The following is a 15,494-nucleotide window of genomic DNA, read 5'->3' as shown; positions in this document are numbered from 1 at the left end:
CAGAATATTTTTTGATATACTGTAAGAATCCGAAAAAATTTGAAGCTCTTTTTCACAGATGTCCAGTAGGAGGCACACAATCAGGACATTAGAACAACAAGCAATACAAGGATATGATCGGAATGCAAAGTATAGGAAAGGTAAACACATAACTTAAAAAAATACAAATGAAACTAAACTATTTATTTTATCTTACTAGGTAAAACCCACTGAGGTATTAGTTTCTTTTTCAGAAACGACCTGGCCACAAATTATAGCTCAACGAAGTGGCTTATCGTGTGTAAATGTATCCTAACCAAACACAGTAATCTAAATACTTTGAACTTAAAACTTTCGTCACTGCAGGAATTCATATTCTTGGTTCTTTCAGTAGTCACATAGAAAACAAATAAAAATAATTAAATTAAGAATAAACATAATAAACATAATAAATTTAAAATAATAAAAGCAAAAAACCCACAAGAATAGTTAAATAAAATTAAACATAAATTCAATTTATTTATCATTTCATTTTATTTAACTATTTTTATTGTGGGTTTTTTTGCTATTATAATTTTCAATGTATTATTTTTAATAAAATAAATAAAGTTTGTTACTATTTTTTTCGCTATTTTTATTGTGGTTTTTTTGCTTTTATTAATTTCATTTCATTATTTATATTTTAGTTTTCTATCTACGTGACTTTACCCAAAGAACCAAGAATATAATCTAAATACTGATCCACGCGTGGTGATTCGAAACGATTGACTGGGTGGAGTTCCCTGGTGACGTCACTCGTGGGGGCAACTCCTTTGACCCGACTCCGAGCGCGTCTCGCGCTGATGACGTCACGCGAAGTCGCGAGCGCAGAAACCGCGAGCGGGGTGAGTACAGTCCAGTTGCTGTGTGTACTGTACTGTGTGAGTACTGTGTGTGGGTGTTGTGTGTGTGTACTGTGTGAGTATTGTGTGTACTGTGTGAGTACTGTGTGTGGGTGTTGTGTGTGTGTACTGTGTGAGTATTGTGTGTACTGTATTGTGTGAGTACTGTGTGGGTGTTGTGTGGGTGTACTGTGTGAGTATTGTGTGTACTGTACTGTGTGAGTACTGTGTGTGGGTGTTGTGTGTGTGTACTGTGTGAGTATTGTGTGTGGGTGTTGTGTGTGTGTACTGTGTGAGTGTTGTGTGTTGTGTATTGTGTGAGTATTGTGTGTTGTGTATTGTGTGAGTATTGTGTGTGGGTGTTGTGTGTGTACTGTGTGAGTATTGTGTGTTGTGTATTGTGTGAGTATTGTGTGTGGGTGTTGTGTGTGTGTACTGTGTGAGTATTGTGTGTTGTGTATTGTGTGAGTATTGTGTGTAAGTGTTGTGTGTGTGTACTGTGTGTGAGTATTGTGTGTTGCGTATTGTGTGAGTATTGTGTGTGGGTGTTGTGTGTGTACTGTGTGAGTATTGTGTGTTGTGTATTGTGTGAGTATTGTGTGTGAGTGTTGTGTGTGTGTACTGTGTGTTGTGTGTGTGTACTGTGTGTGAGTATTGTGTTTGTGTGTACTGTGTGAGTATTGTGTGTGAGTACTGTCTGAGTGTTGTGTGTGGGTGTTGTGTGTGTACTGTGTGAGCATTGTGTTTGTGTGTATTGTGTGTGTACTGTACTGTGTGGGTATTGTGTGTGGGTGTTGTGTGAGTATTGTGTGTTGTCTGTGTATACTGTGTGTGAGTATTGTGTTTGTGTATATTGCGTGTGTACTGCGTGAGTATTGTGTTTTAGTGTATTGTGTGTGTACTGTGTGAGTATTGTGTGTGAGTACTGTGTGAGTATTGTGTGTGAGTACTGTGTGTGTACTGTGTGGGTATATTGTGTGTGTGTACTGTGGAGGTATTGTGTTTACTGTGTGTGTACTGTGGAGGTATTGTGTTTACTGTGTGTGTACTGTGTGCGTATTGTGTTTACTGTGTGTGTACTGTGTGAGTATTCTGTGTGTTTACTGTGTGAGTCTTGTTTGTGTATATTGTGTATGTACTGTGTGCATATTGTGTTTACAGTGTGTGTACTGTGTGGGTATATTGTGTGTGTGTGTATTGTGTGAGTACTGTGTGAGTATTGTGTGTGAGTACTGTGTGAGTACTGTGTGTGAGTACTGTGTGTGTACTGTACTGTGTGAGTATTGTGTGTGTGTACTGTGGAGGTATTGTGTATATTGTGTGTACTGTGAGTATTGTGTGTGTGCTGTGTGAGTATTGTTGTGTGTATATTGTGTATGTACTGAGTATTGTGTGTGTGTACTGTGTGTGTGTACTGTGTGAGTATTGTGTATATTGTGTGTACTGTGAGTATTGTGTGTGTACTGTGTGAGTATTGTGTGTGTATTATGTATGTACTGTGTGAGTATTGTGTGTGTATTGTGTGGGTATATTGTGTGTGGGTGTTGTGTGAGTACTGTGTGGGTGTATTGTGTATGTATTGTGTATTTACTGTGTGAGTATTGTGTGTGTGTACTGTGGAGGTATTGTATGAGCACTGTTTTTTGTGTCCTGTATTATGTGTTAACATTGTGGTTGTGTATATTGTGCGTTTGTATTGTGTGCATGCTGTGTGCGAGTAATGTAAGTATTGTGTGTGAGTGTTATGTATCTATTTAGTTGTTTTACTAGTGTGCGTTAATGATTGACGTATTTTTCGGCGGTTTGGTGCTTGTTTTTTTTTCTATCCGCGTGCGTGTGAACCGACACGTTCGTCTGTACAGTATTTGTATTGTGTCTGTGTTATTTCTGTCTGTGTGTTTGTGTATCTAGGTGCGTGTGTTCGTGTCTGTGTATGTTTGTGTGCATTGTTATGTTTTAATATATTGTAATTATACAGTAGTGTGCAGTTCAGCGTAGTGTGGCTTACTGTATAGTGTTTAGTAACGTGGAGCACTACAGTGTGTACAGTATGGTCCAGGCAGTGTGTGTATGGTACGGGTTGTGTGTGTGTGTAGGCTTTGATACTTGGCGGTACAGACTGTGTGTGTAAATGGTGCAGGCTGTGTGTGTGTGGACCGTGGTGATGTGAGTGTGGGGAGCAGTAGTGAAGTGGTGAGCGTGCTGCGTCAGGAACCCGGCGACCCCAGTTCGATTCCTGCTCACGGCCAACACCGGTGACAATTATCTGAACTGGTCGTGGGTCCTACCCTAGGTCGACTCGGCCTCAAATAAGTACCGAGTGCGGATGCCACTCTGTTAGGAGACGAACCAGTACCGCTTGGACCTCTGTGGAATACAGAAGGTTTGGTGGAGCGGTTCTGGCTCCAGTCATAATGAGGGGTGGACAGTTCTCTACTCGGGGCAGAAAACTGCCAAACAACACGAATTAAGGGGGTGTGAGAGCGTGGTGGTGAGGTTTGGGTAGCTGTAAGTCCCAGGCTGCTGTGGGCTCGCCTCCCCATCAACAAGAGGCGAGGAATGGTGGTGGTTGCTTACAGCATCACTGAAGATGAACATAATTGGAGGGATGCAGAAAAGGCTGATGTGTCAGGCGCCTTCTATAACCTCTTTTTCCAGCTGCTAGCTAAAGTGGCCCCTCGGGATAGAGTCATCCTGTTGGGTGACTTTAATTCCCGAGTGGGTCATGACGCAGACACCTTGGTTGGTCATGGGCCAGATTAACTCAATAATAATATGTGCAGTTTGTAATTGCCAACACGCTGTTCCGGCAGCGGTGCATCAACAGGACATCAAGCAAGAACATCTGCTGGAATATATATTGTGACAGATGAGCAGATGCAGGCCCATGTCATTGACACCAGGACGTACCGTGGAGCTAATCTGACCATCGGCTTGTCATATGTAAGCCGCACCTGTCATTTTTCCACTCCAGTGGTGGATGGCCATCTCGGACCCTATTCAAACCCACAGTAGCCTTGTCTCAGCTAACTGAGAATAGTTACAAGCAGGTATTTCAACTAGGGTTGACATCGTATCCCCTCCGCCTGATGGTGAGGTTCAGGAATGTGGCTCAAGCAGCTACAATGGCTGCATTTGGTATGCAGTCTAGACCTTTCCAGAGACCCTGGCTGAAGGAGGAGGTGTACTGGCTGGTTGAGAGAAAATGACGGGCCTACTCCTGTCATCTACAACGACTATCATCGGAGAAAGATGAGGCTTACTGCAGCCTTCGCTCAGAGGTTCGAAGAGCTGTACGGTGCTGCAACGATGAGTGGTGGGTGTGAGTTGCTGAGGAGGTAGAATCTGCCTTAGTTGCCCGCACAAATCACTCTTTAATTCCATCAAAAAAGTTACTTGCAGTGCCTCCACCTATCACCATCCTTAAGGGAAAGAATGGTTATCCGATATCCAGCCCACAGGAACTACTGGTCTGTAGGTTTACAGATAATTTCTATGAGGTCTTGGGGGAGGGGAATTACCTCAGCCCAGACAACATCATGGAGCAAGGTGTGGATGAACTTGCTGGGGCTGCTGTGCCTCAAATATTGCCAGAATGTGCCACCCCCTTCTGAGCGGTTGACTGAGGTTCCATCTGTAGATGAAGTACAAGGGGAAATCCAGGGTCTGAGACCAGAAAAAGCGCCAGGCAGAGATAATTTTCAAAGCAAAATGCTAAGGGAGGGTGGATTCTGTGTAGATTTCCCTACGTGATATCACAAATAGCTGGACCACAGGACGGGTTCTGCAGGATTCGAAGAATGCCCTGGTGGTCTCCATTCTTTAAGAGGGACTGCACAGATTGAACAATTGTGGGGGCATCTCTCGCCTCAACATTGCCTTTCCAGGCAACCTGAGGAGAGGCTTGCGAAGCCCCTGTGTAGATTTAGACCAGGGCAGTCGTTCACTGATGCCATTCTCTGTCTGTTACAGTAGAGGTGTAGGGAATTCTAACAACACCTACATCTCTGCTTTATTGACCTGGTCAAGGTCTATGATACCATCAACATGACAGGGCTCTGGGCTGTTTGTGCTTCCCGAGTCCCTTACTCTCTGCACACAATAATTAAGGGCCTTCCTGATGGTGGGCAGGCCCGGGTAAAGCTACTTTATCAGGAGTCACAGCCATTCCCTGTCCACCTGGGGGTGCGACAGGAAAGTTTTCTGGCTCCCACATTATTTAACATCATCTTTGACCACGTAGTTCGAGATGACTTCCATGGCTGTACCAGAGGCATCTCCATCTGGTACAGATACAATGGGTGGCTTCTTGATGCCCAGATGCAGTCAAGGGATGGCTCTCGATTGGTCAACAATGTTACGTATGCTGAAGATTTGATGATGGCTGCTCCCTCAAAAGAAGCGTTGGAGACACTGCTGCTGAACCTGAAGTATGCCACAAAGAGGTGGGATCAGCGCCATCAAACGCTCCACCCCCTCAACTCCCCATTGGTGATAGAGCAGTTGTGGAGAGAGTGGAGATTTTTCTACTCCTGGGCAGTGTGCTTATGACCAGCTCCGGTTTGACAGCAGAGGTCTCACTCCAAATCAGCCGAGCAGCATATCTTTTAATCGGCTGCATAATGCTGTGTGAAAGTTACCTGGTCTGCCGCTGTGAAACGTGGACCCTTCTAATGGGACATCTGCACTGCTTTGAAACATTCAGGCTAGCCTGCCTATGATCCATCCTAGGTTTGACCAGGTTGGATTGTGTGAGGAGCTTGCAAATCCTTGAAAGATCTGGACACATTCCCATCAGTGAACTCCTCTGGCAGCCAAGGCTACGTTGGCACAGTCACGTAGCCCGCATGCCCATTCACTGCATGCCCAAGTAGCTTCTGTTTAGCCGCATAAAGGGGGCTAAACAGGCATGGCACGGTACATCGGGACGTGGAGCTGAGTGGACTTGCCGATGACTGGTACCAGTGGTATCAAGATCAGCCTCTGTGGGCAAGGCTGCGTTGGCATGCCCAGCCACCGCATGCATAAACAGCTCTTGTTTGGCTGGATATAGGGGATAAATGGTCGCAGAATGGGCTAGAGAAGAGATGGAGTTATGTGGTACAACGAAACGTGGAGCTGAATGTACTTCCTGATGACTGGTACCAGTGGTATCAAGATCAGCCTCTGTGGAGGAGGCTCATGAAGGATGCGACTGGGCAGTTGGAGGCAGTTGCCCTCCAACAACGAAGGGCGGAGGAGCGACGCTCACCACAATGAGCGGTGCGCCGGGCGGCTAAATCATAGCAAGTTGGCACAGTAAGGGCACACAGATGGTGCATCGGCCAGTCTTCTCAGACAGTCAACCCATGGCACCTGGGTCTGGCCCATGACTTCCTGTCAGCAACCCTTCGACACTTCTCGTGGCCTCAAAGTGCACCTGGCCTGGAACAGTTACCGTGGTGACATTTATTGCCACTTAGTGTCATATGACGGCTGTTGTTAGTGTCTGTGAGTAATGTGTGTAAGTATTGTGTGTGTGAGTATTGTCTGTGTATTGTGTGAGTGAGTATTGTGTGAGAGTACTGTGTGTTTGTGGGTATTGTGTGTGTGTCAGTAGTGTGTGTGAGTAGCGTTGTATGTGTGTAGTATCTAGTTTATTAGGCTACATTAACTCATTGACTGTATTTTGTGAGTATTGCCTGTGTGTGAGCATTGTGTGTAAATGGGAGTGGTAGTGTGCTATGAACCCGGGCGACCAGAGTTCGATTCCCGCTCATGGCCAACACAAGTGACGATTATCTGAACCAGTCATGGGCCTACCCTAGGTCGACTCAGCCTCAAATGAGTACCTGTAGAAACCAAGGCGGCCTGGCATGGCGCTGGCCACCCACCTTCTCATGAGCCATGCCAGCCTTCATAGGTGTTTTTGTACGTTTATCTGCAGAATCATTCACATGGAGAAGAAACCCTCGACACAGCCTGGTGCTAAAAGACACCAATGCGACCAGTGCTCGTACCGTACGGATCGCACTGGACACTTGAAGAAGCACCAGAGAACACACACGGGTGAGAAGCCCTTCAAGTGCTTTGTGTGTGGGAAGGCGTTTACTCAGTCAGGAACTCTTCAGATTCATCAGAGAACACACACAGGTGAGAAGCCCTTCAAGTGCACTGTGTGTGGGAAGGGGTTTACACAGTCAGAATCCCTTCACAGACACCGGAAAACACACACAGGTGAAAAGCCCTTCAAGTGCACTGTGTGTGGGGAGGCATTTACACAATCAGCAACTCTTCACGTTCATCAAAGAACACACACTGGTGAAAAGCCATTCAAGTGCACTGTGTGTGGGAAGGGGTTTACAGTGTCAGGAAACCGAAAGAAGCATGAGAAGATCCACAAAGAGAAGAGGGTGAAATCGACTTCTGAATGTCCAAGTGCTGCACTGAGCCCTTCTCTTATAAAACAAGAGCCAGAAGACAACCCCAGCTTTGAAACGTGGCCAGGAGTGAAGGTGGAATGTGAAGAAGTGAAGGTGAAATTTGAAGATGAAGATTCGACTGCAGGACACGACCTCCAGGTGGATGGAGGCAGCGTGAAGCAGGAGGAAAATTCAGAGTCTGAGGGAGAGCGGGTCGGGGAAGGTCTGTAACTCTCTAGGTGAGCTGTACCCAATCTCAAAGATGTCGGAGTTCATGGCCCTCTATTTAGCTCTGTCTATGATTTCTATGGGATGACCCTTTGTGTTTGACCAGAGAACAATGACAAGAGGCGGCCAGTACAAGGAAAATGCAAATATCAAAGCATTAATAGCCCGGGTCGAGCAGTTATATATCTGGGTTGCTTTGTTGCTGGCATCCATCACGATGATGAAAAAATTAACCCGTAAAAACAAAGTTTTTCACTATAAATCCTTTATATGCGTGGCATCGGTTTTATTTTATTATTCATTTCTGTTTTTCTTGAGTAAGAGTTTCATTTTTATCACATTGGTATTTTAAATTAAATATGAAATTTTAGTTTTTCCTAAAAAGTGGAAAATTTTGGAAAAAATTTTTCACGAAAATAAATTGTCACGCACAACGAGTCTGTGTGCAAAATGTCAGCTCGATTAGATCACGGGAAGTGGGTTAAAAAACGACCGAAAGATTTGCACGGTCGTAAGCGCGCAAGCAAGCAAGCGAACTTAATATAAAGGATTTTAAAAAATAATAACCCGTAAAAACAAAGTTTTTCACTATAAATCCTTAATATGCGTGGCGGCTAGAGTCCTCTCGTCCTCTGGCTTGAGATGGCTGCCACCTATGGGTCAGATGATTGCCTGCCACCATTAAGCAATTGGTAATTACATATAAAAACATTTTCCTAAAAAGTGTAAAATTTTTGAAAACATTTTTCACGAAAATTAATTGTCACGCACAACGAGTCTGTGTGCAAAATGTCAGCTCGATTGGATCACGGGAAGTGGGTAAAAAAACGACCAAAAGATTTGCACGGCCGTAAGCGCGCAAGCAAGCAAGTGAACTTAATATAAAGGATTTTTAAAAAATCGCGACGACGGTGGGATTCGAACCCACGCGTGCAGAGCACAATGGATTAGCAGTCATATTCTCAGGTTTTTTCGGTAAAGTCACGTAGTTAAAAACATTAAAACTAATGAAAGTAAAATAAAACAAAACAAAATTCACGACGTTTCGGAGGCAACACAAGTCTCCGTCATCAGGTGGGACCGTCACAGCCGAATTAGCTGCATCAAGTGAAGCAATGATTCAAGATGTAATCCCTTATAAGCAAGTTGAAGGGAGGTGGAGAGGGGGGGGGGGGAGAGCTTATCAGGCTGTGGTAGCCAATGAATGGAAACGTATCGGGAGGGAGGAGGAGCGGTGATCAAAGACTGCACGCAGTGCTCAACACAATGAATGGAGACGTGTCGGGACGGAGGGCGAGCGGCGATCAAAGACTGCACGCAGTGCTCAACACAATGAATGGAGACGCGCCGGGACGGAGGGCGAGCGGTGATCAAAGACATCACGTAGTGCTCAACACAATGAATGGAAACGTGGCGAGCGGTGATCAAAGAACAATGAAGAGATTACTGTTAAACACTGTGGATGTTAACACTCGGTGAAGTAAATTAAAATAGTGCCTGTCAGATAAGATGGTCCAAAAAGTGTAATTAAGTATTTTTTGCGTGGTTAATAACATCTTTCCAGTGATTACTGAGTTTGTACCCATCATCACGGTTGAAATTATGTCTGTGTTTGTATATTTGTATGGCTTCGTGTACAAACCTTTGATGGTAGCCCGGAGGTTTGCAGAGAACCTTGGTCTCGGAAAAGACAATTTCATGAGAGCCCGCCGAGTTGTAGCAATGATCGGCAACGGCCGAAGAATCAGTTCTGCCGTGTTTCAGATCTGACTTGTGCTCGCGGACACGATCAGCAACATGACGTTTTGTTTCTCCAATGTAGCAATCACCACAAATGCAACTCAATTTGTAGACTCCAGGATACTGTAAGTCAGGAACGACATCCTTCACAGATGGAATCAGATCACGGATTTTATGCACTGTACTGAATCGGACTTGGATCTTATGTTTGTTTAGAATTTTGGAGATCTTTTTGGTCACGCCTGCTATGTATGGTAACGTGATAGTTTTGGTCAGAGTTTCATGTGGTTAAATTTCGATTTAAAGCTTTCGTGACTGCAGGGATTCATCTTCTTGGTTCTTTCGGTAAAGTCACGTAGAAGGGAAGTAATAAAAAAAAAAAATAATAATAATAATAATAAAACAATTCTCACGACGTTTCGGCCACAACGCAAGCAGCCGTCCTCAGGCGAAGAATGAGAACATTATCAAGCTAGGAGCTTATATAGGTGTAGCGAGGAGGAGCGCCTTAACAAAAGAATGTGCATATGAAGAGGAATTTAGCATACCAATGGGCAATGCATAGGAGGTGGGCGGAGGGGTTTCAAAGTCCCATTATGCCCATGCATTATGCAGGATCAACAGCACCACGGGGGGGCGCAAGGAACAGCGTTAATAAAGGAAAGGAATGTTAGTGATATGTAGCTGCATTTGCCAAACAACCACGTAGAAAACCAAAGTGAAAACTACATAAAAAACTAAAATATAAACTGATACTTACTATACTCTACAATAAGCTGAGTTACTAACAACAAATAATAAATTACAATTCTACGTCGTAAGAAGTATATAATATACTTCCATCTAAACTTTATTCTCTTAGCATATACAGTACTATATACTGCCATAGATAAACCCAACATTAAATTATATACTGTATTGCTGTAAACCACCCTATACTTTATACATTTTAATATAACACTATGTATTATTCAACTCACCCTAATGTGTATCGAAATGGTTTATTACGTCCTTCCAATGATTGCTAAGCCTGAATCCATCTTCTCGGTTAAAATTGTCTCTGTGTTTGTATATGTGGATCGCTTCATGAACGAATCTCTCATGATAGCCAGATGGCTTGCAGAGAACCTCCGTCTTGGAGAAGTCAATGTCATGTGAGCCCACTGAGTTGTGATCAGACCAAACAGTTCTCGTTGAAACCTTCTGCAGCCAGGCCACCAAGATTGTACGGCTTGCCAAAGATACATAAAGAAGATACACCTCTTCGTCCCATTGTCTCTACTATCAACTCCCCCACTTACAAACTGGCTCGTTTTTTGTCCGAAATCCTACGGCCTTTCACTGGAAAAACCACCTCTGCAGTACTAAACTCTACTGACCTGGTATCGACAATCAAGGGGATTGCCCTGTCCCCAGACGACCTGCTTGTCAGTTTTGATGTGGTTTCCTTGTTCACCAAGGTGCCTGTGCCTGACACCATCGCAATCATTGAAGACTTGGTTCATCAAGGACTAAATGCTGGGGTACCCCCCCTGGTGAGACACTGCTTAACCAATACATACTTCACCTGGAATGGAACCTTCTACAAGCAAATTGAGGGCACCCCAATGGGCTCCCCCCTATCTCCGGTTGTAGCCAACATCTTCATGGAGAAATTTGAGACGGACGCCATCCAGACTGCCACTCTACGCCCGACCTTATGGAAGAGATACGTAGACGACACTTTTGTCATCTGGCCACATGGCCGGCCTGCTCTAGACCAATTTCTCGACCACATCAATTCCATACACCCAGCCATCAGATTCATCATGGAAGTCGAAAATGATGGCAAGCTACCCTTTTTGGATGTCCTAATCAAAAGGAGACCTGATGGTTCAATGAGCTACTCTGTCTACAGGAAAGCCACCCACACGGATGCTTATCTAAAACCGGATTCCCACCACCATCCATCCCAGAAGAATTCCCTCATCAAGACTCTATATCATAGAGCCCAATGCATCTCCGACCATGAACACATTTCCAGTGAACTCAAACACGTACGCCAAGCTCTTAAAGCTAATGGTTACTCCGACTACACAATCCGCAAAGCCATCACTCCAACCATCAAGAAAGATCCTGTTGAGGAGCCTTTCAAGACCATCACCTTACCCTACATTGCTGGGGTCACAAAAAAGATCTCCAAAATCCTGATTAAACACAAGATCCAGGTCCGATTCAACACAGTACATAAAATCCGTGATCTGGTACCGTCTGTAAAAGATGTGATTCCAGACATACAGTACCCTGGCGTCTACAAACTAAGTTGCCTCTGTGGTAGCAGTTACATTGGGGAAACCAAACGACACGTCTCAGACCGCATTCGTGAACATAAAGCTGATCTAAAACACGGTAGGACAAACACCTCAGCCGTGGCAGACCACTGTTACAACTCAGTGGGCTCACATGACATTGACTTCTCCAAGACGGAGGTTCTCTGCAAGCCATCTGGCTATCATGAGAGATTCGTTCATGAAGCGATCCACATATACAAACACAGAGACAATTTTAACCGAGAAGATGGATTCAGGCTTAGCAATCATTGGAAGGACGTAATAAACCATTTCGATACACATTAGGGTGAGTTGAATAATACATAGTGTTATATTAAAATGTATAAAGTATAGGGTGGTTTACAGCAATACAGTATATCATTTAATGTTGGGTTTATCTATGGCAGTATATAGTACTGTATATGCTAAGAGAATAAAGTTTAGATGGAAGTATATTATATACTTCTTACGACGTAGAATTGTAATTTATTATTTGTTGTTAGTAACTCAGCTTATTGTAGAGTATAGTAAGTATCAGTTTATATTTTAGTTTTTTATGTAGTTTTCACTTTGGTTTTCTACGTGGTTGTTTGGCAAATGCAGCTACATATCACTAACATTCCTTTCCTTTATTAACGCTGTTCCTTGCGCCCCCCCGTGGTGCTGTTGATCCTGCATAATGCATGGGCATAATGGGACTTTGAAACCCCTCCGCCCACCTCCTATGCATTGCCCATTGGTATGCTAAATTCCTCTTCATATGCACATTCTTTTGTTAAGGCGCTCCTCCTCGCTACACCTATATAAGCTCCTAGCTTGATAATGTTCTCATTCTTCGCCTGAGGACGGCTGCTTGCGTTGTGGCCGAAACGTCGTGAGAATTGTTTTTTTTTTTTTTTTTTTTTTATTACTTCCCTTCTACGTGACTTTACCGAAAGAACCAAGAAGATTTCATGTGGTTGTTTCTGTGTGGTGGGAGAGACAGCTTGGCGGATAGTGCGGTCAGAGTATCCGTTCATCCTGAGGGCCCGATGTACATGTCTTAATTCATCAGTCAGGTGGTGTTGGTCAGAAATGCCATGGGCTCTGTGGTATAGCGTTTTGATGAGAGAATTCTTTTGAGATGGGTGGTGGTGGGAATCCGGTTTCAAGTAGGAATTTGTGTGGGTGGCTTTCCTGTAGACAGAATGTCCCAAGGATCCGTCAAGCCTCCTCTTAAACAGAATATCCAAGAATGGTAGTTTACCGTCTTTCTCCACTTCCATGGTGAATCTGATAGATGGGTGTCTAGAATTGATGTGGTCCAAGAAGTGGTTCAATGCTGGGAGGCCATGTGGCCAGATGACGAAAGTGTCATCCACATATCTCTTCCACAGGGAAGGACGCAGGGTGGATGTCTGGATGGCGTCTGATTCAAACTTTTCCATGAACATGTTGGCTATAACTGGTGACAAGGGGGAGCCCATAGGGGTACCCTCCGACGTACAAACTAGCCCGTTTTCTATCAGATACTCTGCTCCCCTTCACAGGCAAGACCTCTTCGGCAGTACTCAACTCAACCCAATTAGTCTCTATGGTTAAGGACATGGTACTATCTCCTGATGACATCCTCGTCAGCTTTGATGTAGTATCTTTGTTTACCAAAGTCCCAGTACCGGACACCCTAACAATAATTGAGGACTTAGTCCAACATGGATTGAATTCTGATGTACCTGCGCTGGTTAGGCATTGCCTCACCAACACCTATTTTACCTGGAATGGCACCTTCTACAAACAGAATGAGGGTACCCCTATGGGCTCCCCCTTGTCACCAGTTATAGCCAACATGTTCATGGAAAAGTTTGAATCAGACGCCATCCAGACATCCACCCTGCGTCCTTCCCTGTGGAAGAGATATGTGGATGACACTTTCGTCATCTGGCCACATGGCCTCCCAGCATTGAACCACTTCTTGGACCACATCAATTCTAGACACCCATCTATCAGATTCACCATGGAAGTGGAGAAAGACGGTAAACTACCATTCTTGGATATTCTGTTTAAGAGGAGGCTTGACGGATCCTTGGGACATTCTGTCTACAGGAAAGCCACCCACACAAATTCCTACTTGAAACCGGATTCCCACCACCACCCATCTCAAAAGAATTCTCTCATCAAAACGCTATACCACAGAGCCCATGGCATTTCTGACCAACACCACCTGACTGATGAATTAAGACATGTACATCGGGCCCTCAGGATGAACGGATACTCTGACCGCACTATCCGCCAAGCTGTCTCTCCCACCACACAGAAACAACCACATGAAACTCTGACCAAAACTATCACGTTACCATACATAGCAGGCGTGACCAAAAAGATCTCCAAAATTCTAAACAAACATAAGATCCAAGTCCGATTCAGTACAGTGCATAAAATCCGTGATCTGATTCCATCTGTGAAGGATGTCGTTCCTGACTTACAGTATCCTGGAGTCTACAAATTGAGTTGCATTTGTGGTGATTGCTACATTGGAGAAACAAAACGTCATGTTGCTGATCGTGTCCGCGAGCACAAGTCAGATCTGAAACACGGCAGAACTGATTCTTCGGCCGTTGCCGATCATTGCTACAACTCGGCGGGCTCTCATGAAATTGTCTTTTCCGAGACCAAGGTTCTCTGCAAACCTCCGGGCTACCATCAAAGGTTTGTACACGAAGCCATACAAATATACAAACACAAACATAATTTCAACCGTGATGATGGGTACAAACTCAGTAATCACTGGAAAGATGTTATTAACCACGCAAAAAAGACTTAATTACACTTTTTGGACCATCTTATCTGACAGGCACTATTTTAATTTACTTCACCGAGTGTTAACATCCACAGTGTTTAACAGTAATCTCTTCATTGTTCTTTGATCACCGCTCGCCACGTTTCCATTCATTGTGTTGAGCACTACGTGATGTCTTTGATCACCGCTCGCCCTCCGTCCCGGCGCGTCTCCATTCATTGTGTTGAGCACTGCGTGCAGTCTTTGATCGCCGCTCGCCCTCCGTCCCGACACGTCTCCATTCATTGTGTTGAGCACTGCGTGCAGTCTTTGATCACCGCTCCTCCTCCCTCCCGATACGTTTCCATTCATTGGCTACCACAGCCTGATAAGCTCTCCCCCCCTCTCCACCTCCCTTCAACTTGCTTATAAGGGATTACATCTTGAATCATTGCTTCACTTGATGCAGCTAATTCGGCTGTGACGGTCCCACCTGATGACGGAGACTTGTGTTGCCTCCGAAACGTCGTGAATTTTATTTTGTTTTGTTTTATTTTACTTTCATTAGTTTTAATGTTTTTAACTACGTGACTTTACCGAAAAAACCTGAGAATATGAATCATTGCAGTCACGAAAGCTTCAAATCTAGAATGGATTAGCAGTCCATCGCCTTAACCACTCGGCCACCTCGTCTCACGCACTCACACACGCAAGAACATACAACCAGAACCAGGATGAAGACTTGCACGCACATACATACAAACAGACCCCCCACACACACACAGTCATACCATTATTTTTTCCTAAAAAGTGTAAAATTTTGGAAAAAAATTTTCACGAAAATAAATTGTCACGCACAACGAGTCTGTGTGGAAAATGTCAGCTCGATTGGATCACGGGAAGTGGGTTAAAAAACGACCGAAAGATTTGCACGGTCGTAAGCGCGCAAGCAAGCAAGTGAACTTAATATAAAGGATTTAAAAAAGAAAATATGCTTTACCTTTTCTGGCAATAACACTGGGTTTTAAGATGTTCAAACACCAAACCCCCCCATTATTGCGAGGCATCATCAAGACTGCAATAACCACACTTCATGCTTGTGGTAAAACATGCAAACAAACATGCTTTGATAATAATGTATGCATTGTCCTTGAAACTAATTGGCCTACACAAGAGAGACAAACTCTTTTATGACATTGTC

The 15,494-nt window shown here is 44.2% G+C and overlaps 1 long non-coding RNA gene across 1 annotated transcript; it reads left to right on the top strand.

Annotated features, from left to right (window-relative positions):
- The first annotated feature begins 796 nt into the window (after positions 1-796).
- Positions 797-7,926, top strand: LOC144737027 (uncharacterized). Its single transcript, XR_013588855.1, has 2 exons — positions 797-863; positions 6,787-7,926. It is a non-coding gene; the product is annotated as an uncharacterized LOC144737027 (long non-coding RNA).
- The last annotated feature ends 7,568 nt before the right edge of the window (positions 7,927-15,494 follow it).

This window comes from Lampetra planeri, chromosome 64 (assembly GCF_965212315.1).
Source record: "Lampetra planeri chromosome 64, kcLamPlan1.2.h2, whole genome shotgun sequence".
NCBI classification, from domain to species: Eukaryota; Metazoa; Chordata; class Hyperoartia; order Petromyzontiformes; family Petromyzontidae; genus Lampetra; species Lampetra planeri.
The sequence above is the reverse complement of the archived record's forward strand: the minus strand, read 5'-3'. Positions and strand labels throughout refer to the sequence as shown.